The sequence below is a fragment of the Psammomys obesus genome, unplaced genomic scaffold, assembly GCF_907164565.1.
Source record: "Psammomys obesus unplaced genomic scaffold, mPsaObe1.curated_primary_1811, whole genome shotgun sequence".
NCBI classification, from domain to species: domain Eukaryota; kingdom Metazoa; phylum Chordata; class Mammalia; order Rodentia; family Muridae; genus Psammomys; species Psammomys obesus.
The window spans coordinates 30280825-30308508 of record NW_026596057.1 but is presented as its reverse complement, the minus strand read 5'-3'; the positions used below and the strand labels follow the sequence as shown (position 1 = coordinate 30308508).

Sequence of the window (27684 nt, the reverse complement as noted above, 5' to 3'; positions counted from 1 at the left end):
TGATTGATCCAATGAGGTTAGTGAGACTGTAGAAGCATGAGTGAAGAGTTATTTTTAGGAACAGCATAAGCAACTGAACAGAGATATCTCTCCTTCTCTCAGCAGCCACCCATAGGATCTGCCACACTTTCTCTTCCTCAGCTCTGTGAATAAGCCACCATTACATTCCCCACCAACACCACCACAGGCAGACACATTTTCTCATGTCTTCCCCGCTGAGATAGACTGAAACATTCTGGAATCGTGAGGCAAAACAAATCCTTACATGCTTAAGCTACCTCTGCTGTTGTAGTTATAGCAGCACATAAGTAACTGACGCAAACTTGGTAACCAAGATAGACAAGGTAAAATGTGGTGTGTAAGCCCTGAAGAGCCTGAGAGGTGAGCAAGCCTGTTGAATTACAATAACAAAAGTTTACTAAGCCCTTGCTCCATTTCAGAAGAGTTCTCATAGCAGGTGTTGCACCGTTTGACCCTTTGTTACTAGACATATTGTTAGTACAAGATAACGAAATAACCTGTTTTTGATTAATAGTAGGGTACAGCACAGGCACGTGATATTTGAAAACAGAATTTGACATTTTAGAGTAGTTCATGCTCTGAAAACATTGTCTGGCTTGGAGGTAATTTGAGAATGATAATGTGAGAATCCATTCCTGTACTAAGGATTGGAAATAGTGCTGGGAAATAGTCCCCTTCCAAAAGGTTTAAGATTATTCAAACTTTAATTACAACTACAATCCCTGAAACTTTTAGTTTTCTAAACATTAGTGATTTTAATAATACTGTACTAAAGGTCTCTGATCTCTTCTTTGGGTTACTTAAAAGGAAATCTTAAGTGTTAACCTTTTTAATACTTGAAGGGAATATTGTAAGTATCAGCTCAGAGTAGCTCTTGAGTTGGTCAGTGCCCATCCACTGTGGCTAAGCAGTCCTTTCCAGCTCTGGGTATTTTTTTTTCCTATTGTCCATGGCAATTCTGGAAAATGAAAGCTTCCCTAAGACTATGCAACAAACATCAACAATGGCATGTTTATAATAACATGCATTTTTTTTAGTTTATTCTTATTACTCATAACTTGCAGAACTTGCTCTCTGATTTTCAGTGGGCTGGAGGAGAACAACCTGGGTGAAGAAGAGAACATGAAAGCTTTCTTCCTGTTCCGAAGTGTAATGTCTTACGTTATAAACATACCACCTGAGGTAAGATCAAAGAGGGGAGGAAAAGGCAATTTCAACAGTGACTTTTTTTTCTGTCAGTCTGTCCATTTATATATTTATATCTTAAATAGTATTTTGGGGAAAAGAATCATCAGCTTTAAAAATAATTCCAATCTGAGAAACAGTAACACAATGTAATCAAATGGTAGCATACACTTATAAAAGTAACTCAGCTACTTAGAAGTACCAGAAGTACCAGGCCCGCCTCAGGAGCCTGAAGACATGATATGGAGGAAAGCAAGATGAACTATGCCACAGCGGCATTTCACAGAATTTCCTTTGAGAAACAAGTTACCTGAATTAATGAGCTTAGCTGTCTAGTTGACTAAATCACAGCCTCTCCTCCATGGAAACTCCTCAGAAAATCCTTCAAAGCTTTCTGCTTACCCTCTGAAGTGCAGAATAAGGCTCATTTGACTATAAGTCCCTCCACCTTCTAATGAAGGAGATTAGTTTTGTTTATTCTGTTAGGGAATCCTTACCCCATTGCAAAAATAACTGCCGAGGAATAGATGGAACACAAATCTTTCCAAAGATTGCTAAGGAGCAATCCAAGTTTGCAAAGGTGTTCATGCGTGTTCTTATTAACCAGAAATGCAAACAATTAGGCATGAAATCTTAAGCTGGAGAATGATAATGTGAAACCACTGCTGTTAGCAGTGCAGCAGCTTGTAGATCTCAGTTCTCATTTGCTCATTTCACTGTCAGCTTTGAGGATTTCACAAGACGCTATCTAGCTCTGTGGGCTCACGGTGTCAATTAAGTTCAAGCAAAGTCTGAATCTGTGGAATGTAGAAAAGATATTTAGGATGCAGCGCCTATCTCAAGATAATGTGCCCTAACCCTAGATTTAGGGCAACGGTCATAAAACTCAAATGCCTCCATCAGTCGCCTGCCTCAACAGGCACGCTGTTTCAGTTCACACTGACACCCAGGAGAGAGCAGGCCCATAAATTCCAGGGAATGAGACCCTAGGCCTTCAAGTGAAGCTTTTCTGATAACAGTGTTCTCTACATGGGGATTCTTGGAACCTGAAAGGTCCAACTGATGCCAGCTTTGCCATCAGCCAGGTGTGTGAACCTGGAAACTAGGCTAAGTTTTTCTCAGCTGTGGTTTGCTCTCTTGGGAAATTCAAATGTGGAGCATTAAGATAATTTAAATGATTTTGTAGAAAATTAAGTATTAGATGAAAGTCTGCCATGGCACTTTATTATAGGAAGCCATTATCATCATTTATAAGAGGTTGGGAGGCCACATACGTATTTGAAATACTACAAATTCCAAATGTTAGAATTGATTTTAAAAATTATTGGTTCAACTAAATAGGTAAGTCACAAATTACCTCCTTTGTGACTTATGCATGAACCTACTTGAAACTCTTGTGACTTTCATTGGTTTTAAAGCCCAGGAGTCATTGCTCATGATTATTGATTTGCTCATCAGGTATATTTTTTTCTATTTACTCCAAGAATTTTTGACAGCTTACATGACTCGGCATAGTGTCTATATAACTAGTAAGAAAAATTTTAAAACACGAGGGCAATTTATTAATGTGAAGTCATATAAAGAGTAAATGTTACAAAAGAACAAAGCTCAGGAGATCTACAAACACTATGAAATAGAATGAAAATTGTTTGCTCAGGTCATGTTTCTCGGCAGCAAGAAGCATCGCAAAAAGAGATTGATTTTAATTTAAATCTGGAATTTCTAAAAGGAGTTTTTGCATAATAGAGATTTTTGGCAATTTAATAGAGCATGGTAAGTGACAAATGCTATTAGAAAAGCATATATATATATATATATGTATACACACACACACACACACACACACACACACACACACACACACAGCTTTTAAAAATATTTCAAGACCATGTCCTGAAGAGGCATTTTCAAGAGGCAGGAAGTAGAGAAGGTATTGGTCTTGGGTGCTTCTTGCCTGACACTTTCTTGTGAAGATCAAATGGGATGAAGCTTAGAAAATCTGGAGAAAGGACCCGTTAGTATGCATCTGTCTTAGCTGTCCCTTAGGGTGTCAGTGACTAGTATTGTTTTGCATGGGAATCCTGTAGCTATTGCATTTTAGGCATTGACTAAAGGCAGATCCATTAACCTGGGCCCCATTGAAATCTGGAACAGAAGTCTATATTTCTGTATCAAAAACAATAACTAATATCTTAGCCTTCACATAGCTTTGGGAAGCTGCCAAGTTCCTTCTTCTACTAGAAGAATACTACTCTGCCCTGGAGTGACTGGAGCAGGTATACAAGCTTAGTGATCCAGGCAGATTGTAGAGCCGTAATCAGTACTCTGATTAACATGAAGGTACCTTGTGAAGGTGCCTTCTTGTCTTTCTCTGAAAAATGTAAGATAAGAAAGGCAATGATTGTCTGTAAATCATCTCTAGGCCATGAAACAGTGACTAGTGCAAAGTCATAGAGGTTTGTTGAGTGCATGTCCAGAAGTTTAGGTTATTACACAGCTTAATACATAAATGTATTTGATTTTTTTATTTTTTCACTTTTTTATTTTTTTAAATTTTATTTTATTATTTACACTTTATTCACTTTGTATTCTCCCCATAAGCCCCTCCCTCCTCCCCTCTGGGTCCCACCCTCCCTTCCCCTTCTTCACGCATGCCTCTCCCCAAGTCCACTGATAGGGGAGGTCCTCCTCTCCTTCCTTCTGATCTTAGTCTATCAGATCCCATCAGGAGTGGCTGCAGTGTCATCTTCCGTGGCCTGGTAAGGCTGCTCCCTCCTCTGGGGGAGGGTGTGATCAAATGACAGTTTTAGTTTGGGCTATATCTTATTTTACAGTTTCTGCTGGACATAATTGATGAATATGTTCATTTAATATTAAAGACAGGCTATATAAAGATGTTTCTTTAAAATATGTCTTGCCACTTTTGAGTAATCATTGTTGTATCTTTTGTAAGATTTATCTTTTTATTCCAATAAGAACATAATTATTAAATAAATCAGGAAATTAAATGAGCAAGCATTGTTGAAAGAGTTAAGGTTTTTTTCCCTACTAAATTCATTCATCTATTTATGTATTGTAAATTTTACTGGTAACCAAATCTGCTCCAGACTGCTGCCTCTGGTATTGGAGGCAAAATTGGGAGTCCTGGTCGCTTCCCTTGAGGGTCACATATAATCATTGTGATTATGGTGGACTTTCCCTATCCCAGCTGCTTTTCTAGGTTTGGATATATTGACTAATTTACTCTGTTGGCAGCCCCCCCAGAGCTTATTCCTATATCCCACTAGCTTTACTTTGGTGTATAAAGGAGTGCCTAGTACGGTACGAGGCATACTGAAAATTAGACACTAAACCAAACCTCAGATGGCTGCAGAAGGGAAGACCAGTTGGGACACATCAAACGCTTCTGTAGAACAGTCCTCCCCAAACCTATAAATCATTTGGCTTCTCCACATTAAAGAAAACATTTTTAAGGAGTTCAGTTATTCACTGGTTGGTATGTAGGGGCTTTGCCAATCAGTGCGTAAATTTCTAATGTTGGCTAAGTGGCTGTGGATAGTTTTTGTGTTTAAGAAAGAAATAGTATTCTTTATTACTATTGCAATGAGTTACACTGTCACCTGAAAAATTAAAGTTTATTTATATACTCTTATGCCTTTAGTCATTTTTATAGGTTTTTAGTTTGTCCAAATCAAATAGTATTACCTTGACAGAATCTATTTTAAAGGCCAAGAATAATTAACCTTAATGAGAAAACACTTTAAGTTGTATACAGATTAAATTTTGCCTGCATTTTTCACAGAGATGAGACTTTTAAAGCTATCATTAGGGGACCTAAGAAAATACCGTGTAGCTGAGCAGAATACTGACATTCATGTCAGTGTGTTTATTGTGACGTAAATAACCTACAAAACACAGATCAAATGGTGCCAATTAAGACAAGTGGCCAAAGTATATGTAGTCATAGTTTAGTGTCCTCTAACTTCTCTGTTACATGATGTTAAATCACAGGAAACTTCTCTCACTTCTCCAGTGTACAATGCTGGGACAGCTTAACACCTTAAAAGACAGGTAAGAAAAAACCATAAGAAGGCACCTACGTATTAGAAATTAGCCAAGTCAGTCAAAGAAGTATCACTTTCATGAACATTCACAAAGCTGGTATTAACTAGCAATTTCTCGGGATGGTTCATACAGCTGGGATACAAAGTGAAATAAACTGTAATTAATAAAAAAAATAAATCTTAAAAAAGAGTGATGGTTCAAATATCAGATCTGCTGGTTTCTTAGTAAATAGTGTTCTTACTGGAGTGTGATGGGAGATCTCAGAAAATTTACTGAGGCAATTATTCTGATGATGGCGAGATATTTGTGTTTCCTGTCTTACATATTGAGAGAATCTGTTTGTCAATTATGTCCAGCAGAAACTGTAAAACAGAATATGTTCCAGAGAGATATTGAGGTCAAGAAAAGAAACAGCCTTCACCACACATCGGGAGGAGCTGAGGAATCTCTCCCCTTTCCCGCTGATTTTAGGAACAGGCTTTGTGTGTTAAAGAATTCTCGCCAACAAGGAGAGTTCAGGAGGAGAGAAAGGATGTGCCAGACACATGCTTGAGCTGGCTCAGGGGCCTCATCAGCCCTGCTGGGCTGCTTTGTGTGGCTTGATATGGTGATGTATTCAGACAGGCTGCATCAAAGTACACCAGAGCCAACGGCGAGAATTCAAAAGCAAAAAGCCTTCAGAGGGTCAGAAGAGCATCTTGGTGTAAAGCTTCCCATGTTTTAATTTTACTTTGTGTGTGTGTGTGGGGGGAGGGTTGTGAATTTAACTATGGAAGAAGTTAAGTGCTCAGCTGATATGTTGATAATTTTTCCTAATGAGTGTACTAGGTGAAATGCTTGCAAAATTGATTATAGTATTTAAATTTTCTTACCTACATGTCTAAGCCATTTGAATATTTTGAGTGGAACAAATCACTGGGCTGCTTCCGGCTTCTGTGGGGAATGAGAGCAGGGAGCTTCTAGTCAAATCTAGCTAGGTCCTAAGTGAATGGCCACAGCTGGGTGGCTGCTCCAGGAGATGTTATGAAAGTAGGTTAGGATAAGAAATATAGGGCCTTATTAAAGTTTCAAGGATGATTGATATAGGAAAGATTTAATGAATGGTGTTGGAGTTTGGCCAGGTCAATGGTGTTAAAACTCCTCACAGAAATAGATAAATTGAAGGTCCTGGCCACTGTTCAAACTTCCACCCCAAGGCTCAGAAAATAATTCTCTTCAAAAACTTTTGATGGTATTCCAAAATATTTGTGTCATAGGTGACTCAAAGTGAATGGTGCCCTCAATTTAATCACCCTAGGTCATGTAAGCCTAGTTGTGAAGTGGAAAATTGGGCCACTGTATTTGATTCTTTTTCTAGTTTTTAAGTCACTGAAATCATTAAGACATCTAAATCACAAAACAAGATTGTTGTATATGGAAGAAAATGAAGCAAACTTTCCCATGAAAAAGTACACATGGATGTAGTTATAATTCTGAGGCTAAACTTTGCATACACAGTTACAGAATTGTGTATTAGTCCACCCCCAAGGCAACATCTTTTGTTAAAACATGCTTTCACAAAGAGTGAAGACACAAATGACTATTAATTGCCACTGATCACTAAGCACGAAGAAAATGCTTACATTTACTTTTCAGTCTTGTAGAACTTACTCTTCTAGACTTTATAAAAATAACACAAAATAAAACAAAAACAAATAGCCTGCTCTAGCACTCTGAATGATTTTGCTCTGTGAGCTTGGAAAATCATTTCCAAGGATGCCTCATTTCCACTGATTATTAGAGAACAGAATTTCATTATATGTGTGTATAGTTGCCTTGATACCACCACCAGGACCCCACGTTAGTCGGCTTTCTTCTTGCTATAGAAATGTTACATAACCAATTAGCAAAGAGAAGAGTTTCTCCTTCTTTGTCCCCAATGCTTCAGCCCTGATTGCCTGATCCACTCGGCTGGTCCTGTGATTATACATCATGACTGGATCATGTGGCCAACGGTGCCACTTCCTCTATGGTCAGGAAGAAGAAAAGGGTAAGTAGTGCCCAGTGTCTTAGAACCTTCCAAATGACTGGAAGATCTCCTAGAACCTGTTCCTTCCCAACCTATCCCTTAGAGTTTCTATTGTTCTAGTCTTTACTAGGGAGTAAGTCTCTAGCATGTGGGAGGCAGATGAGAGGGCTCCACTTATTCCTGTGCTGCTGTGGCAGAAATTAGAGCACTGTTAAATCACTGCTAATGTTGACTTATTGCAAACATTGCTTTTAACATTTTTTTTCTGTAGGTTAAGATATTGGGGGACAAGTCAGTTTGACTCCTTAATTGTCAGCCTAGTGATCTGGATTGCCTTGAGCAAAGGACAATGAGCCAATTAGCCAAACAAACTGTTCCCTTGCCAGCACCAGCTGATTTGAACATCTCACAGACACATTGGGGAACTATCCTAAACCCATAGCTGCTTGCTGTTGAAGCATGCTCTTCTTTCTAGAAAGCACCATCCCAGCCACATCCATCAATACCTATGTAAAAGAGCTTGGACTAAGCTTCTTCATCATCATCATCATCGCCATCATCATCAACATGCTGGGCAATGAACAGTAGATGACCTTGGAACCATTTTCACTCAGGACATAGGGAGCATTTCCTCAGGGCACAGCAGGAAGCTTTTGGCCAAGATTGAGACAAACACCCTCCCCATACCCCAACTCACTGAGCTAAGTGTCATGAAAATTGTTAAATAATTTGGGTTTGGGATTAGAATAGAATTTCCCACACAGTCTGAAATGGCCCTGAACATGCTTCTGCCATTTTGTTTTCTCCATTTATGTGTCATTATCGGTACTAATGATCATAAAGTCAAAATATTGAACAACTCTGTAAAACACTGAAGATGACAAGTGTCCTGCAGTATCAAATGTCCAACCAAGACACAACTTTTTGTGTTAGCACAGATACACAAACCACCTCCTTAATATATATTTGCTTTGCTTTTGATAATTGGAAAATTATATGTATAAATACATTTTTGTTACCAGTAAATGTTTTACATGGATAGATATTTTTATATGTATGTATGCCCTAAGTCACAAAAAAATTCTTGGGAAATAAGGAGTCAAGAGTGGAAAAGCTTAAGAAGTGTCAATATTTCCCCAAGAACCACCAGTGCACTGTTTCATCTTTCTTATCAAAACACAAGCCTAGTTACACACAATCACACAGAACCATCTTTCTTTGTAAAGATGCTTTGTTCCATTTTCTGATTGTTTTAATTAACTAAAAATTGTTGCTCAAACAAATCAAGTAATTCAATTAAAAAATGGGGTACAGAGCTAAACAGGGAATTCTCTGTAGAGGAATATCGAATAGCAGATAAACACTTAAAGAAATGCTCAGCATCTTTAGTCATCGGGGAAATGCAAATCAAAATGACCCTGAGATTTCACCTTATACCCATCAGAATGGCTAATATCAAAAACTCAAGTGACAACACATGCTGGAGAGTATGTGGAGAAAGGGGAACCCTCCTCCACTGCTGGTGGGAATGTAAACTTGTACAACCACTTTGGAATTCAATCTGGAGCTTTCTCAGAAAATTACGAATAGTGCTACCTCAAGATCCAGCTATAACATGCCTAGGCATATATCCAAAATATGTTCAAGTATACAACAAGGACATTTGCTCAACCATGTTCATAGCAGCTTTATTCATAATAGCCAGAAGCTGGGAACAACCCAGATATCCCTCAGTTGAGGAATGGATACAGGAATTGTGGTACATTTATACAATGGAATACTTCTCAGCAATTAAAAACAAGAAAATCATGACATGTGCAGGCAAATGGATGGTACTAGAAAAGATCATCCTGAGTGAGGTATACCAGAAGCAGAAAGACACACATGGTATATACTGACTTATAAGTGGATATTAGACATATAATATAGGATAATCATTCTAACATCTGTACACCTAAAGAAGCTAAGCAAGAAGGAGGACCATGAGTAAAATGAGATCAATCCTCATTCAGAAAGGCAAATGGGATGGACATCAGAAGAGGGAGAAAACAGGGAACAGGACAGGAGTCTACCACAGAGGACCTCTGAAAGACCCTACCCAGCAGGGTATCAAAGCAGATACTGAGACTCATAATCAAACTTTGGGCAGAGTTCAGGTAATCTTATGAAAGAATGGGGAGATGAAAGACCTGGAGTGTCCAAGTGGTTTTCCTAGTAAGGGGTACCGGGCTGTCTCTGACATGAACTCAGTGGCTGGCTCTTTGATCACCTCCCCCTGAAGGGGGAGCAGCCTTATCAGGCCACAGATGAAGACAATACAGACAGTCCTGTGAGACCTAATAAGCTAAGGTCACATGGAAGGGGAGGAGGACCTCCCCTATCAGTGGACTGGGGGAGGGGCAAGTGAGGAGAAAATGGAGAGAGGGTAGGATTGGGAGGGGATGAAGGAGGGGATACAGCTGAGATACAAAGTGAATAAATTGTAATAAATAAAAATTAATTAATTAATTAAAAAATTGTTGCTCAAGTCCTAGAGACATGGCTCAGCAGTTAAGAGCACTGGCTTCTTTTCCACAGGACCTAATTTGATTCATGGCAGCTCACAAGAGCCTGTAACTGTACATCTGACACCCTCTTCTAGCTTTGGCAGGCACCAGGCTTTCATGTGGTACATTATAAATAAAAACTAAAATAGAATTAATTAAATTTTTTTTTTTTTTTGCTCAAACTAGATTTAACCTGTTATAATCCAAATCTGACTCTGTTGCTACCTTCAAAAGAAGGTTCCATAGTAATGGGAACAGGGACTGCCTCTGACATAATCTGATTGGCCTGCTCTTTGATCACCTCCCCCTGAGGGGGGGGGGAAGCAGCCTTACCAGGCCACAGAGGAAGACAATGCAGCCACTCCTGATGAGATCTGATAGACTAAGATCAGAAGGAAGGAGAGGGGGACCTTCCCTATCAGTGGACTGGGGGAGGAACATGGGTGTAGAAGAGAGAAGTAGGGTGGGGTTGGGAGGGTAGGAGGAAGAGAGCTTTGGGGGGGATACAAAGTGAATAAACTGTACTTAATAAAAATAAAATAATTTTTAAAAGGTACCATCCCAGCCTTGACCAGGAAAATAGCGTATTCCTTTCATAACAAATTAATCTAGCTGAGCCATCTCGCCAGCCGCAAGCACAAGCCTGTATGTGCGTATGATAGGAAAATGAAAACAAATACAGAAGAATAAAAACCAAAGCCAAGTTGAGGATCTCACTCTTGTAGTCATGCAGTGTCGTCAGTGTAAGGTAAACCACTGTTTTGAGAGGGTGATTATGAATAGAACGAAGGAAGTGGGCATACATGTTTTCAGCAGAAGGGTGTGTGCCATTTATGGAATGTTTCATCAGATCCTCTTCACTGAAGGGAGATGACGGCAGAGGGGTTAAAATGGGGACCTAAGTGTGTGTGGCTTAACAAGCAACTTTATACCCCCCCTTTCGTTTTTCAGAAAAACTGAAGGTTTGGATCTCAGAATTTTTCAAACAATTGAGTCATAAAAACCATTGTAATTGGAGGAAAAGAGCAAACAAGAACAAACAAGCAGATAAGAGAGAAAACAAAGCAAAGAAAGAATAATCAGTTTAGTTTATAATATGTTGTCAACACTGCCTGAAATTTCAACAATAGACATGTATTGACCTAAACTACAAGTTTAGTTAAGATAAAAGCTTTGTAGAGAGCAGAAACTTTTGCTTGGTTCAACTTAAAATATCTTCCCATGTTGGCTAGGTTTTGTATCACTGTTTGATGCTAGGAAAATATTGATAGTTTCACATGTGCTCACAAGGCCTGCCTGCACAGGCCAATCTTATTTATCTTCCTCCCCCCTTGTTTATACACAAGGTAGATTGAATAAGAAAGTCAAAATGGAGAAAAACAACAAATAGCCTTGTCATAGTCCACAGAACTATGACTTTGCCTTGAAAGCTAATTCAACAAGGAGAGATCTCCTAAAACAGTCAACAGGTGGAATGACTTTTATCACAAACAATGAACAAAAATACACACAGGGCTCAGAGCTAGTGCCAGCAGGTAGCAGCAAGTGCAGAAATAAAATACGAAGTGTTTTATTGTAAAAATGATACTAATCACTTTCCCAGCAATAAGTTCAGCAGCTGTAAAGTAATCCATTACAAAATATAATCATAAAAATAGTTCCTTCAGGCTTTTTAAAAAATTCATTTTAATCTAAGGCTTTCCCACAAAAATAGAAGCACTTACACTGCCTTTGAGTTTTTTCTTTGTAAATCCTTAAGTTCTTTATTGGAAGGAAGTGACCTGGGAAACCTAAGGTGTTACATGCTTTTGCAAACCGAGGATCAATCAGATCTACAGAGAACACATTTTTCAAATTGTGATATGTCAGCTGGAATAGAACATTTAATTTATCAAAATTGGCATGGGCTATAACTGGAACAAGGATTCTGAGCTCCTACTAATTATATCTGGCTGAGGGATTATATCTGAGGATGAAGGACCCTTCCTAAAAAAAAAAAAAAGTTTTAACTGTTACAGGCAAAACTTTCCTGACATTGTAAGTTTGGCTAATATGTGTTACCAAGAGTCCTAAGATGTGTGTGAAACCTCTATTAAGTACTTTTTTATAATAATTTTTATCTTTTATACTAATCACAGGTTACTTACTTTGTATCCCAGCCGTAGCCCCCTCCTTCGTCCCCTCCCAATCTCACCCTCCCTTCCTCATCTCCTGCCTGCCCCTTTCCAAGTCCACTCATAGGGGAGGACCTCCTCCCCTTCTATCTGACCCTAGCTTATCAGGTCTCTTCAGGACTGGCTGCAATGTTTATTAAATACTTTAAGTGCATTTCCACATCACCATGGCCAAACTAATTAAAGTAAGTAATTAGTAAGCTCTTTTATTTTTTCGTACATGAGATGCCTCTCCACAAGGTGGCATTATAGGAGCAGGACATATGAGTTAGTTAGACCTTTTCAGACAAAGACATGGTTGCAAATGGGCATAAGAAGGTAGCCATAGTCATAGCAAGATAGCCACAGGTGGTCATGCAATCTTTTGAAACAAAGGTAGGGTGGCAAGATGTTTATAAACAACTTTTTGAAACAAGGACATGATTGCCATTCCTGTGACAGGCAGTACAGAACCATTTGTAGTTACGGTTTCAGATGGGGCATAGCCCAAGTCTTGAGAAGCAGAGGTTTAATCATAAACAGGAATGAACCTAGTTTGTCTTTACTGTAAGATGGATTTTAAGCCCAAGATGGATGCAGGCTGGTTCTTCAGTAGATCCTGTGTTTTGATCATATCCACCCACAACTACCTTCCCCAGGGGCACCTAGTGCCCACTGCATCTCCCTTCTAACTTCCCATCTTTGTTGCTGATTGATATTAATAACCTAGAGTCTGATTAGTAATGTCCATATGCTCAAGGGCATGGGACAATTTATTAAGGTGTGAGCAAAATACCAAGGGTCATATGCCACCCCCTTTTATTTTAGTCAAGGTCTCATATAGCTCTGGCTGGCCTCAAAGATGGCACTGAATTTCTGACCTTCCTTCCTCTAACGTTGCAAGCAATAAGAACCTCCTCATGTGATTTTCATACTGTCTTCCATGCTAAATTAACAGTGTCCCTTGTCTGTGACCACAAATCCAGAAACAGTATCAGGCTAACTGATTTGCTTATAAATGAGATAAAAATTAAATTCCAGACCCAACAGTTATGACAACAAATATGATGTACTATGACATGCTTTTTTAAACAAGCAAGCAAACAAAAGGCACCCTTTGGGATGGTTTTGTGGACAGACAGAAATACGACTCGACTATAATTCAAGCTACATCACAATTCTCAAAGATGGGTGACAGTGAGTGATGCCAATTGTGCTCCTTGTCAATCTGAATGAAACTGTCACACAGAGGATAAGATTCTACTTATATTGGTTTTGTTCAGTCTGCTATGGGGGGGGGCCATGGTGACAGAAATGCACAGCAATCCTTGGGGCTTCGTGCAGCAGACAAAGAATCTGTAGTGGTTGAATCAGTAATTATTCAGAGTACAACGAATTGTGCTAATAATGAAGTGATTCTATTTGCTATAGATTTTCAATAGATCCAAACTGGTAAGAGGTTAAATTAAGTGTGGCCATTGCAGGGAAAGATTTATCTCCCAATATCCACCTCCAATAGCCAATACATGATCAAGATAAGAAGGACAAGGGGTTATATACATTTATTTTTAAAAGCGTATTACTCTGCTTTGACCAGCCATGAGCCTGAAGGTTTTTATTTTCCCCTGAAGAATAAGCTGACAGTAACATGATGCAGCAATCCCATATTGTATAGAGATCAAGAGACACAAACTTAACTATGATTCAGCTACCTGGAAGTGACTATTGAGTCAGCATGATTCTGCATCATAAAAATAATGTAAAAAAAATAATGTACATTTGGTTGAATATACTTTTTTCTTTTTATTATTTTTTATTATTAATTACACTTTATTCATTTTGTATCCCCCCATAAGCCCCTCCGTCATCCCCTCCCAATCCGATCCCACCCTTTCTCCCCTTTCTGCATGCATGCCCCTCCCCAAGTCCACTGATAGGGGAGGTCTTCCTCTCCTTCTTTCTGATCTTAGACTATCAGTTCTCATCAGAAGTAGCTGCATTGTCATCTTCTGTGGCCTGGTAGGGCTGCTCCCCCCTCAGGGGGAGGTGATCAACGAGCAGGCCAATCAGATTATGTCAGAGGCAGTCCCTCTTCCCATTACTATGTAACCCACTTGAACACTGAACTGCCATGGGCTACATCTGTGCAGGGGTTCTAGGTTATCTCCATGAATAGTCCTTGGTTGGAGGATGAGTCTCTGGGAAGTTCCATGTGTTCAAATTTTTTTGTTCTGTTGCTCTCCTTGTGGAGTTCCTGTCCTCTCCAGCTCTTACTATTTCCCACTTCTTACATAAAATTCCATTCACTCTGCCCGACAGTTGGCCATCAGGCTCAGCATCTGCTTTGACAGTCTGCAGGGCAGAGGCTTTCAGAGGCCCTCTGTGGCAGGTTCCTAGGTTGTTTCCTGTTTTCTTCTTCTGGCTTTCAGAGGCCCTCTGTAGCAGGTTCCTAGGTTGTTTCCTGTTTTCTTCTTCTTCTGATGTCCGTCCTCTTTGCCTTTCAGGATGGGGATTGAGCATTTTAGTTAGGGTGCCTGTCTTTTGCTTAGCTTGTTTAGATGTACACATTTTAGTGGGTTTCTCCTATGTTGTATGTTTATATGAGTGAGTATATACTGTATGTGTCTTTTTGCTTCTGGGACAACTCACTCAGGAAGTGACTTAACTTACAAAAGTGTCATCTCTTAGATAAACATAATACCATATAGACAGTAAAGATTTCCAGGTTATTAAATAAATTGCTTCCACTGAAGAGGAAAGCTTGCATGTTTAACATTGCTGTTTTCCCTGGGGCTATCTGTGAGCACAAGAACCTCATATCTTCTTCAGTAGCAGCTCTACTTTGCAGGATTGCTCATATGCTGCCTCTGAAGTTACTGCTCCTATCTTTATCCTGTGGGTCCAATGAATAACACTGCCTTTTGACTACAGTCTAGCTATCTGAAATAAAACCTACTAGTGTGTGGGGGATGATTTATAATTTTCTAAGTTCACAGTCCTATGGGATAGAGTTGAAATCAATACTACAAGTTGACCTAGTTTTGTTGCTTATAGTACTCTGATAACATACTTATTTAAACAATGGCATTAATCTAATTCAATAGAGCTTTGCCATTCAGATTAAGTAGGGTCTTAAATGGGGTATCCTTGCCATAAGATGTGGGGTCAAGGGATGCACTGATGGAAGAGGCGATCTCCATCATGGGCTTTGTGCATCCCTGTAAGTCTTGCTGGAAATTTCAAGATGCAATTCCTGACTACTGTTTACTATGGCAGTTTTGGAACAAGCTACTTTAGGGGTAATTCACTGTCTCCGTGTAGGTGTGAAAGAAGACTGCCCGGATGAAGGGAAACTCCTCATCTCAGTTATACTTAACTGTGACACAGGTCTGCCAAGTGCACATTGTTAATTCTGTGCAAGTACAGGAGTAATTGACATAAATTGGGGTGCACGCTATGGGCTAGCTCTGAAATGTTTCCTAGGCTCATAAATTTAAGCAGAAAGTCACCAGGGGATGGTGCTGTCTGGGGAGGCTTTATGAGGAGGAGTCTAACTTGGAATTGTTGTTCTCTGGCACATGGTCTCTGAGAACTTTATACCCCAACTCATTTCCAGGGGAGCTCTTTATGCTTCCTAATGTGCATTTGCAACAAGCCATGCTGCCAGCCCCAGGTTTCACAAGGAGAGCTAGCAGCCACCATGTCTGCTCAGCCATGATGGTCCCTATCCATGAACCAGGAATTAAATAAATCTTTCTTCCTATAAGATAATTTTACCAGGTATTTGGCACAGCGAGGAGAAGAATTAATACAGTACTCATGTTCTGTGCTTTGCCTGGTTTTTCCAGTCCAAGTCTTATTTGCTCTCCCAGCATTCACAAAACAGAAACAGGATGACTTACAGGCTTGTAAAGAGAATAAAATAAATGGTTGATGCATTTGTTGGAGGAAAACCAAGGTGGTTGTTTTTCTCTTGTAAGATTAGAAACAATATAAATGGTGGGACCTGGAAAGGATCATCCTGAGTGAGTTGTCCCAGAAGCAAAAAGACACATACAGTATATACTCACTCATATAAACATACAACATAGGAGAAACCCACTAAAATGTGTACATCTAAACAAGCTAAGCAAAAGACAGGCACCCTAACTAAAATGCTCAATCCCCATCCTGAAAGGCAAAGAGGACGGACATCAGAAGAAGAAGAAAACAGGAAACAACCTAGGAACCTGCTACAGAGGGCCTCTGAAAGCCAGAAGAAGAAAACAGGAAACAACCTAGGAACCTGCCACAGAGGGCCTCTGAAAGCCTCTGCCCTGCAGACTGTCAAAGCAGATGCTGAGCCTGATGGCCAACTGTCGGGCAGAGTGAATGGAATTTTATGTAAGAAGTGGGAAATAGTAAGAGCTGGAGAGGACAGGAACTCCACAAGGAGAGCAACAGAACAAAAAAATTTGAACACAGGAAACTTCCCAGAGACTCATACTCCAACCAAGGAGTTACATAATAATGGGAAGAGGGACTGCCTCTGACATAATCTGATTGGCCTGCTCTTTGATCACCTCCCCCTGAGGGGGGAGCAGCCTTACCAGGCCACAGAAGATGACAATGCAACCACTCCTGGTGAGACCTGATAGACTAAGATCAGAAAGAAGGAAAGGAGGACCTCCCCTATCAGTGGACTTGGGGAGTGGCATGCATGCAGAAAGGGGAGGAAGGGTGGGATCGGATGGGAGGGGAGGAGGGAGGGGCTTATGGGGGATACAAAATGAATAAAGTGTAATTAATAAAAGTTAAATAAAAAACTAAAAAAAAGATTAGAAACAATAATCAATTTAAAGTAACAAAGAGGGAAGAAATGTCAGAAACTTACAGAGAAGATATCTAAGGGATGTCTTGAAAAGCAGAACTCTGAAAAGGTCGTATTCTGGTGACAAACGTCCATTGGTGCTTTTGGGTCATACACTTAAAGTAACACTTGCTTTAGTGTGTGGCATGTGAAATTTTCTCCAGCCACATTCAAATTGCTTGTAGGGGTAGAGAAGTTGGAAGAGGAAGAATTGTCCTATTTGGTGAACACATTGAAGGGACAGTCTTGGGTGAGCTGGCCATAGACACAAAGAGATTGTTACAGGGCTAGATATCCATCTTCCTTTTCTGCTTTTCTTCATGTCCTGGTCCTGAGGTGATCAGGTGTGAGGAATGCTGCAGCTATGACACGCTGCTTGACGGAGGACCAACACAATCATTAACTGTCAATCATGAACTGACATCTTTTAAACCAAGAGCTAGAATAAACCTTTTTTATTACAAGTTTATTATCTTTGGTATTTCTTTCTCTTCCTTCCTCCTCCCCTGTCTTTTATATATATATATATATATATATATATATATATATATATATATATATATATATATATATACTACCAACAGTATTCCTATTAAAGCTAACTAACACAAGGTCTAACAAAACATGCTTTAGGAAGGCAATAGCCAATAACTCAGTAAGAGAACTGGTCATCCCAAGGTTTTAAAAACTTTCCCTTGAGCTGACACGTGGTGAATAAATACATTGTAGTTTAGGAAGGATGTAGCAAAAGGCAGGGGCTTCTGGGATGCTGCATGTGCTGATGTCAGAAAAAAACATTCTACCAGCAAAAAGTTGCTATAAAACGGCTATTTAGAACTAAAGGTCAGGTCAAACGGTAGCCATGAATAGTGTTCCTATAAATAACACAGATGCTTAAAGACAACTTACAGAAATGTCAAGATGGGTCCTGAGCAGCAAACTTTGTTAATGAGGGCTTGTAGTGTGCTCTACTGAAGGCACAGTTCCCAGGGTCCTAAGACTTGTCTTTGAAATTTTTCTTCAAGTTTTCACTCTAACAAGCACCTTACTATAGTTAGAAAGCACCACCCTCCCTTGAGCTCTTTACAGTGTGGGTGACCCTATCTGTCACACAAAAACAAATCCTTATATAAAATATCCATGGGTCAGGTTTTCAGTCTTGAAGGTGCCACCTGTGGTGGGATGATTATTTTTTCAGACTTGTTGGTCAACATATGGATCTCACAGTTGGTGTCTATCTGCTGATTATTTACTCACAAGCCTTCCTCTATCTTGAGTGGCTTGTGGTTGACATTAGAAATCTCAGCTGATTAAGTGACCAAGGCCCTCAACAAAATGGTTACAGACTCTGTCATCTGGTCTCACCAATAGATCTAGTCCTCCCACCCTATTTACTTTTCTAAATCATGGCCAATGAATTTGTCCCCTTGCTTTCATATTTTTATACCTGGCAGTAATCATTCAACAAGTGTGCTTTTCAAAATTAATCTGTGTGCAAAGAAGTTGTACATGTGACGTAATTCTTACAGAAAACATAGATTAAAAACACACACACACACACACACACACAAGAAGAAATGTACTTATACACAATGCCAGGAGTTTTGCTTATAGAATCAACTTCAGTATAGGCCAAAGAAAATGAAGTGGATGGAGCTAGTGAAATTTTTTATTAAGTATATAAGGATAGTGAAACAATGTTTGATCTCTAATTAAAGTCAATTGATTGTAATGAACTCAAGATACAACATAGCAGGATCAAAGTTGCCATTCACTTGCCCAGTTCCATATTTTATCCATTTCAGTGACCTTCTGTACACTTAGAATGGCCATGCTGGAGGCATGGAACTTCACTTAGGGTTGTACACTTTTACTACCAATTATATATGTAGTCACATATCCTAGACACACAGGAGAGAGAGAGAGAGAGAGAGAGAGAGAGAGAGAGAGAGACTGTTAAAGAAATAAAAGAAAAACTGTGATAGAGTTGAAACGAAAACAAATTAGCTTTAGACCCTGTTTCATGACTCATTCATTCTCTTGTCCAGAACATTTGGTATTTAGAGTTAGAATTTTTACGTGTATAAAATATCTGTTCAGTAGGACCAGTTGTAGTAGCTCATACTTTAATCCCAGAAGTCTGGAGGCAGCATCAGGCTGGTCTCTGTGAGTTCAAGACCTACTTGGTCTACACTGAGCATGGTGAAGTTGAGGTAGGCGAGGGTTGCAGAGTGAAGCCGTAACTCAAAAAATAAATCCATTCAGTCACTTAGAACCTATATCCTCAAGTTTTAATCCTAAAAAAAGCCTCTAAGAAATGATCTCTAAGAACCTAAGATGTTTTCAGCAGAAGGACAAGTTCTCTTGGAAATTTCACTTCACCAGGAGACGTTGACTATGTCATAAGCCTCACTGCTTCGTGGTGTGTGAAGCTCCAGATGAAGCTTGGCCTTATATGGCTATTTTAGTTGGACTTGGGTAATGAACAGGAATTAATTTTTACACGGGCACAGGCTTTAATAAGGAAAATGAATACATTTTTAGCAACAGTGTGCGTAAAGCAGTTGAACCCAAGGCCCGGGGCTCTGTGTGCAATCAGTCTGCCAGGTGGCTCTCATCGGGTGTTTTCTGAAGAACCCCGCTTCTAGGTTTGAAGCCAGGATATTCAGGATCCCCTGCTGCCCACCTCAGTTCTTTCCACTCAGAGAGCAGATGGGTGAAGCAGCTCAGCGACAATGTAGCTTTCCAGAGATGCCAATTCTTTTCTTCTTAGTTGGAATAGATGCTATTTGGAGTTGATGAGACAGAGTTGAAAGTAGGACTTCATTATGAAATGGTTGGGACACTTGTTAAAGCTAGTCATATAACTATATGTTGAGGAACCAAATGAAGCATTGATACTTAAAATATAAGTGAAGAGTTTCAAATTCATGTTGGAGAAGATAGTTCAAGGACGAAACACAGGTCATCAGAACCTCTTTCAATTTTCATACACAGGGCATGCACTTGCATAAAATACTAATTTATTGATCATTTAGGCTCTTATCATTTCTACTAAATTCTGTCTGGCATCATGAACACAAATATATTTTTATCTACTACTTGTCTAATCTTTTTTCTACCACAGCAACCCACGAAATGCTTCCACTTCTATCAGATCCATCAGCCTGGAAGACCTCAGCAAAAGGGACTATGCCACAGATCCGTATTCCCAGTCTATCACAACACTTGCCAGCCACAGAAACCTCTTTATCCCCATGGACCTTTAACCCAGTCCTACCAGCGAAGACATACAATTTAACCATTTAAGGACCACCAAGTGCCAAGCCAGTGCTATAGCATGATATTCTTTCTTGGGGGACTCCTGCATGGAGAATGTTTCTGGTAGGGTAGGGGAGTCTTCCTAGCAGATGGGTATCTTTCCTTACTTACCTCAGCAGCCCTGGGACTTCTCACCTCTATGAAGAGATGTGTTCCACATTACAGAGGCATTGGGAAGCTCATGGCAATGCTTGATTAGCAACAGAGAAGAACAAGCAACTCAATACCTTTGAGAAAGCCATGTAGAAACCTATCCTATAATATTATGATGTGCATATCACACACACACACACACACACACACACACACACACACACACACACACATTATCCTAACCCCACCAATAGAGAAACAACTACTAGCCATTCAAGGACCATCAGCAGAGACAGTAGGAGTTCCACAGTATGAGCTAAGTAAGAGCAGTGTTAATTATTAGAAGCATGGCACATATAAGTGAAAATTGTATAGTTACAAAATACAATGGAAGAAATAATTCCTTGGATAGGTTCATTAAAAAAAGAGGTGAAAGGGAATTAGTTTGAGGACAGGACAACAGAATTTTCCCAGTCTGAGCAATGAAGTGATAACAGTAAAGGCAAGGAGGGAATGTAGGAACTTTTATAAAAACAGTAAAAGACAGGAAATTTATATGGTCATTGTTCTAGGAGCAGGAAAAGAATGTGGAGTTGATAGACTATTCAAAGAAAAATTGTCTAAAAATTTAGCAAAAAACAAACAAACAAAAAACCACCAAAAACCCCAAAGATTTGAAAATCTGAGTGCTATGGTTTGATGAGCACCCAGCCCCACCCCCCCAAGGCCTGCACGTAAAAAGCCTGGTCACTGTGCTATGACCCACTGATGCGAGGAAATATTGGAGAATGGAGTCTAGTGTCTGGGTGTTGAGAACACTGCATCGTACGGAACAATAGAATCCCAGATCCTCCTCTTTTTTTTCTTTCTTATTTTTTTGCTGCCATAAAATGAGGCTGCCTCCTCTGCCACGCACTGCCCACCATGACGTCCCCTTATTACAACACATCAAGTCCTCGGACTGCAACCACAAACCCAAATCAACTTTCTTATGGGGTGGAGTACTCAGAGCAGGTTGCCACAGCAACTAGACGCCTGTTGGCATACTGAGTATATCACTGGTAGGACAGACTCAAATACAGAAACATGAAAGCATGTTCTCAATTAACTTCTGAAAACTAAAGAAGGAAAAATAAGACAAAACTAAAGCTGAAAACAAAGAACCCCACCTCCTCAATGACAGAGGGTGTCCCGTTAGAAACTCTCTCTTGTCATCAATCTTTGAATTTGGTATTTTCTGAGACAACCCTCATGAACAACCTGAGAGGAGCCATCCCATACCTGACGAGAGGTTTTTATTTGGCTTCTGGGAGGAGCGTAATCCCCCATGTCTGGCAGTTCTAGTTAAATTCTTAAAAACAAACAAAAAACCTTTTCATTGATTCTTTGTGAATTTCATATCATGCAACCCAAATCCCACTCAGCTTTCTGTCCCTTCATATCTGCCCCTGCCTTTGCAACCTCCTCTCCAAAACAGAATAAGATAGACTAAACACAAACAGACAAAAAGCTTGTTGTGGAAGCTGTGGTGTGTCACAGTGTGTCACACAGTGTACCCTTCTGTCCACACAGCTTTACTTGCAAATGTTCATTGCAATGAGTCCTGCAGCTTTGGATCTGCGGGGCTGGTCCTTTCACGTGCTCCAGCAGATCAAAACTCTGAATCTGGGCCTGCGGAGTAGCTGAGTTAGTCAGCACACCAGCTCTCCTGTGCCCGCATCACCAGGGCGAGCTCTCCAGTACTACCCCAGCTAGCTCACTCAGCATTACAGTTCTGCCCTCATGCCATGGGGTCAGCTCACCCACCCCCATGCCACCAGGGTCAGCTCTTCTGTGCTGCCCGGGCCAGGGCCAGCTCAGCACAGTGCCTTGCACCTCAGTCCAGACCAGGGATATCTGCTTGGCCTTTGGTGGTAACATAGACCTGGGACATCAACTGCCATAGGACCACAGAACCAGACATGGGCACAGGCTGCTGTCCCATGGCCTCAGGTGGCAGTGCAAGTCACTCAGATCAGCATGCTCGCCTCCCCCTGCAGCAGCACCAAGCTCAGACAACCACATGGTGTCTGGTGGCAGCCCAGACCACGGGCTCATGGCCTTTGCTGGTAATTTATACTACAGACTTTGACACAGAACCCAGATGCAGTAGAACCATGGACCCAGACATGGTCCCTGATGGCAGTCCAGGCCAGGACCATACCATGGCCTTATGTGGTTGCTCCCAGGCTCCTCATATCCTTCTCTTCCTCACTGCTGTTGAGTCTCAGTTCCTTTTTTCCATAGTGTATGGACCCCTTGGTGTCACTTTCTCCCCCATCTCTCCATCATGTACTCCGTCTTCCATTTCTCCATCACACATTTCCCATCATAGAGGGACCCACATGCAGAAGCTTGGCTATCTTTTTTTCAGATGCCCCACATTTTAATTCTTACATATGTATATCTTTCAGGAAGTTTATAAGAAAGCAGGTTTTTATATGTCTTTTCAATCATCCTTAGTATTAGAAGATACCACACACTTTGGTCACAAGACATGTAGAATAAAACGGTCACTGATTTGGAAGCTTTTACCCTTTGGCTAACTTTCATAGTCCAGAAAGGTACTATGTAAGCTTCTGTGGGAAAATAGTCATCAGCAATTTTACCTAGCTGCAAACTCTGTAATCTACCTTGAATAGCTGGCAAGATAAGGCAATGGGTGCAATAATGGCATAAATGTTATAAAGACAACCAATTGCTTTCTGATTGGAATTAAGCCCTATTGGAATTAAGTACCTATTCATTGGCACTGTTATTCTGGCCAAGAATTCTCATCTGGAGAACTTATAGGCTCCAAGGGTGAGCTTACTAATATTTTGCTAAGTGCTCAAAACAACAAACTGTCTTGAAAATATCATCTCTCTACCTTTAGATTAGCATGACTTTTCAGTCCTCACCTGATAATTTTCTTTGTGTAGTTGAGGGTAGTTAACACAGAGGTTAACAACTATCAACGTGTAAAGAATACACATCTATAGAGTACTTTGCTCTAAATGAGGCATACATATCATACATTACCTCCCCAAGACCCAGGGAATATCAGATGAGGGGCCAAAGGTCAGGGAGGACTGGGATGAAAGACTATTTTCAGGATAAGACAGATCTTTTGCTCATGAATATACAGAAGTTGTGGTTACCTGAGCAAGAGTTGCTGAAGATCAAGACAGTTAGCATTGCATCATTGATAGAAAAGCTGTATGTGAGCTCCAAACCCTTGCTGAAGAGCTACTGAGTGCTAGTGGAGGGAGTCAGTTGTCATTAGGAGCTTGGCCTCTGGTTGAATAACCATGCTCCAGTTGATAGCTCCAGACTAATGTACCTATGGACAGCATGAATTTACTCAGTGACTTAAGAGGGGCAGGACATGAGATTAGCTGGGAGATGCCAGGAAAGGGCCCCAGGAAGAGTTGGGAGTGGGAGGAAGACTATGATCCAAATATATTTGTATACATGTATGAAATTCTCAAAGAGTAAATGAAAAGGTACTATATTAAAAAGAGACTATGGAGGGCAGAAGAAAGTAGCATATACTTTTAAATAAAATTAGCTGTCCTAAATAAATTATATATATATATATACATACTGTCATAAATAAATTCTATGTATAGAAAACTCTCCTTCTAGAATGAGTAGACAATAAGTTCTTTCTCAGACAAGAAAAATTAAAGAAGCCATCACTATCAGTGAGTCAACCTAAAATTAGAAGCTCTTTAATGAACAGAAAAAAAAAATGAACAAAAAAATTGAGGCCATAGGAGAAAAGAAAAAAAAAAATAGAGAGTAAAATATAGGCAATATCATGTTTTTAAAAATCACATTAGTGATTAAAATAAAATTTGTAAGATCATCTGATCCTTCAAACAATGATACCCTAATGTGAGGAGAGTGAAAGGGCCTAAGGAGATGTCAAGATTCTACGCTTTACCTCAGAGCAGTGGAAGACTGATAAGACAAGCACAAAAATTAATATGAAATTTATATGACATATGATAAATAAAATCAAGATGGAATCTTAAAAATGAGTCAAGTGAAGAAAAATACCAATCAAGCAGAAAACAAAGAATAGATTATCTGTAATACACTAAAAAGTAAAATTATCTAAATATGCTAGCCACAAGGAAAGACTGATGGAATAAAATTTTAAAACCAGCTCAATAATATTCTGTTTAACATAGTGTTTACAAGGAACTACAAATTCAGTGGCACAGGGAGGTGGAGAACAGAAGAGTAGGGAGAGATATAACATGGAACCTACGGTAAATTCCAAGGGTGGTTACAGTAGCGTTCCATAAAGAGGTGTCAAAGTAGATACATACATGAGAACACTGTATAATGGCAAAAAGATCAGCCTCCCCCCTCCCCCCCCAGATACAATGACTATAAATGTATAAATGTACCACACAACAGAACTTCAAAACTACATGAAACAAAATTTGATAGAGCATTAAAGAAGCACAAATATGCCACCATAGGCTGGGATTTCAAGTCTTTTTTTAAAAATTTAATTTATATATTTATTTATTACAATTTATTCACTTAGTGTTCCTGCTGTAGTCCCCTCCCTTGTCTCCTCCCTGTCCCGCCCTCCCTCCCCTCCCACTATGCCCTTTCCCTAGGCCCCTGCTAGAGGAGGACCTCCTCCCCTACTATCTGACCCTAGCTAATCAGGTCTTATCAAGGCTGGCTGCATCATCTTCCTCTGTGGCCTGGCAAGTAAGCCGTCCAGACAGAATATTGGTAAAGGTACAGAATGTGTGGGCAACACAATCTGCAGGATCTGGTGGACAAACATGGAAATTCCAGCTCTATAATACAGAGCAGGCGTTTGCTCAACAACTGAAGTCTAAGGAAATTTGAAGAAACCAAATACTTAAACATTGCTGGTGGAAATACAAAGGGTTCCCTTGGGGGAACTTGGTAAATTAAACATGGGCCTCTCCCTGTTTAAACATCAACATTATTAAACAGTGTGTGAAACCACTAATAGTATTTCAATGGGTTGATTTAAGAAAATGAAAGAAACAGAAGTAAAATAAATTAGTAGTGAAAGCAGGGCTTGGTACAGCAGGAGCAAATAGTGTGAATTTGTGCCCTCATCTCCAAAGCTAGTTATGGTTTGGAGACCCTAGCTACATACATAGGGTCACTGAACACTGGTAGAAAGATCAACGTCCTCCACCTCCAGAGATACAATGACTCTAAAACGTAGAATGAACACGTGTTCACTCGTGGAAATTGCTTTCTCTCTGTTTTGGATACACCGTATAGCATGATTCTCATCTTTTGTGTGGTTAAATGTGACTTATGACTGAATTTTGACCAATGGAAGTAGGAGAAAGGGCTGTTCATTACTTGGCTCATAAAGCACCTGAGACCACACATTCTACTTTCCTTCTCTAGTGGTTTATCATTAACCACCACTGGATGAAGATTGATGATGGGAACACAATTTCGGCATTCCACATAGTAAAAAAAATACTAATTTAGTAAGCTTCAGAAATTGGGAGCAGCCAGGATGTTTTAACTAATATAGACACTATTGTCAGCTTTTCATTAATTCTGACTTTTCTGGCATTCCTCCTCTTGTTCAGCCATATTGCTTTTCTGGTACGGCAATACAACAATGGTTTCTCGCTTTCACTGTATCTACTTTGCATTATCCAAAACTTAATATTTGGGATTACTGAAATATAATCTCTACTTTGTTCCAAGAAGAATGCAAAGTAAGTGTATAAAATGTATCAATCTACCCAAATCAAATAACTTTGAAAGAAAAAAAGGAGGTAAGAGTGTGGAATAGAAATGGAATAATGAATTATTCTTAAGGATTGAGATAGCTACAAAAATACAATGCAGCCAAACCTATATGTTCATACCTCATAATGATTTCTACAGGCCAATGTTATTGGAAAATAAGATACATTACACAATTTATTTTCATACCCCTTAAAAATTGTGGTAAAAGCACATATGTTAGAAACTGATCAGAGAGTATGTGTTTTATCCTGATGCTGATACCAGACAAAGCTCCTACAGCAACTAGACCAAAACCCCATCACAAATCAAAGTCAACTCGCTTCAAATATGAAATAGTAAAATCAAAAGAATCCTAGGTGTAAGAGGACCTCATTGGTTTATATTCACCATTAGCTTTTTCCAGGCATCCTCAAGAGCAGCTAAAGCCCATATTTAATCCACGGAGAAAAAAAGATAGGTAGAAAAGTAGATCATGATTGCCTTTCTCTCTGGCATCTAACAGTTGTGGGTAAATTACTACGTATCAACAATTTGAAGGGCCACTTCAAAAGTTCTGGAAGTTTCAGCATAAATAACAGATACAAATGCCTCTTTTCAGTGGAAAATAGACAGACATGCAGGGACCTTCAGGTTTAGAGAAGGTGCTTCAAAAGAGAAGCCACTGAAATTTGATATTTAATCGACTTTAGCTGCAGAACAGTTGAGCAAGATTATTTTAAACTATATAATTGTTCTTCGTGCACATAGTCATAGCTATAATGCTACCTAATTTGATTAAATCATAAAACTGAACGTTCTCAAATTCAAACAAAATTTTTGATAGTATTTACTTCTAGGGTGAAGGATTTGAGATGGACAGCAGTTCTCGGCGAAACATTTTTCATTTTATCCATTTCCATCTCCATCTTTACTTTTTCCACATGAGTTAAGGAGTTACATGTGATCCAAGATATTTCTCATGCCCACTAGGGGGACCCTTTGTGCCACGGCACCAAAGTTTATGCCGCACAGGTTTTACTCCTAATTAGCCATTTGATTACACCCATTCTCTGCTGTAGAACACCGGGAGTCGGTTCCTGTTTCGTTCGCCTCACCTGTGAATCCGGGCTGACAGACACAAACGTAGCCTGAGGCTCCACGGTGGCTGAAGGAGGGAGGCAAGCCAGCAGTGTGTCCGTACAGATCCTGCGAGGACAGCTCGGCGCATTGCCCTCCAAATTGGCAGGGGTTGCTACTGCATTCATTTATGTCCGTCTCGCACAGGGCACCTGCGTATCCTGCAAGATGAAAGTGTGAAGAAGCTGCTGAGTCAAAGCTCAGGAAATGCCGGGCGCAGGTCTTAAAGCAGGTTCACCACTGTGCCGGTGCCAATTAACAAGGTGCCCACTCTCAAGAAGCTGGCGGGGGAAGCCGATAAGAGGACGCAACATGGAAACAGATTCTAGTAGCAATGATAAGGGATACATAATAAATCTAAAAGATGCATGATTTTGGTCAATAATTTTTAGAAAGGTTTAATTAGTAAGGCTTGAAATAAAATGGAATTTCAACATAACTATCATTTAATTTGAACACTCCACGAAGTGTTCAATTTAAGGAGTCCAATTTAGCAAATAATCCTTTTTAAAATAAAACTTTTTAAAG

General features: G+C 39.8%; 1 protein-coding gene across 1 annotated transcript in view; it reads right to left on the bottom strand.

The window, feature by feature from the left end:
* The window catches only part of Crb1 (crumbs cell polarity complex component 1), a 91016-nt gene extending 63707 nt beyond the window's left edge, over window positions 1-27309 (bottom strand). The window contains exon 1 of the mRNA XM_055624743.1: window positions 27135-27309. The gene's annotated coding sequence lies outside the window, so the exon portion shown is untranslated. The remainder of the gene's footprint in view (window positions 1-27134) is intronic.
* Window positions 27310-27684: the final 375 nt, after the last annotated feature.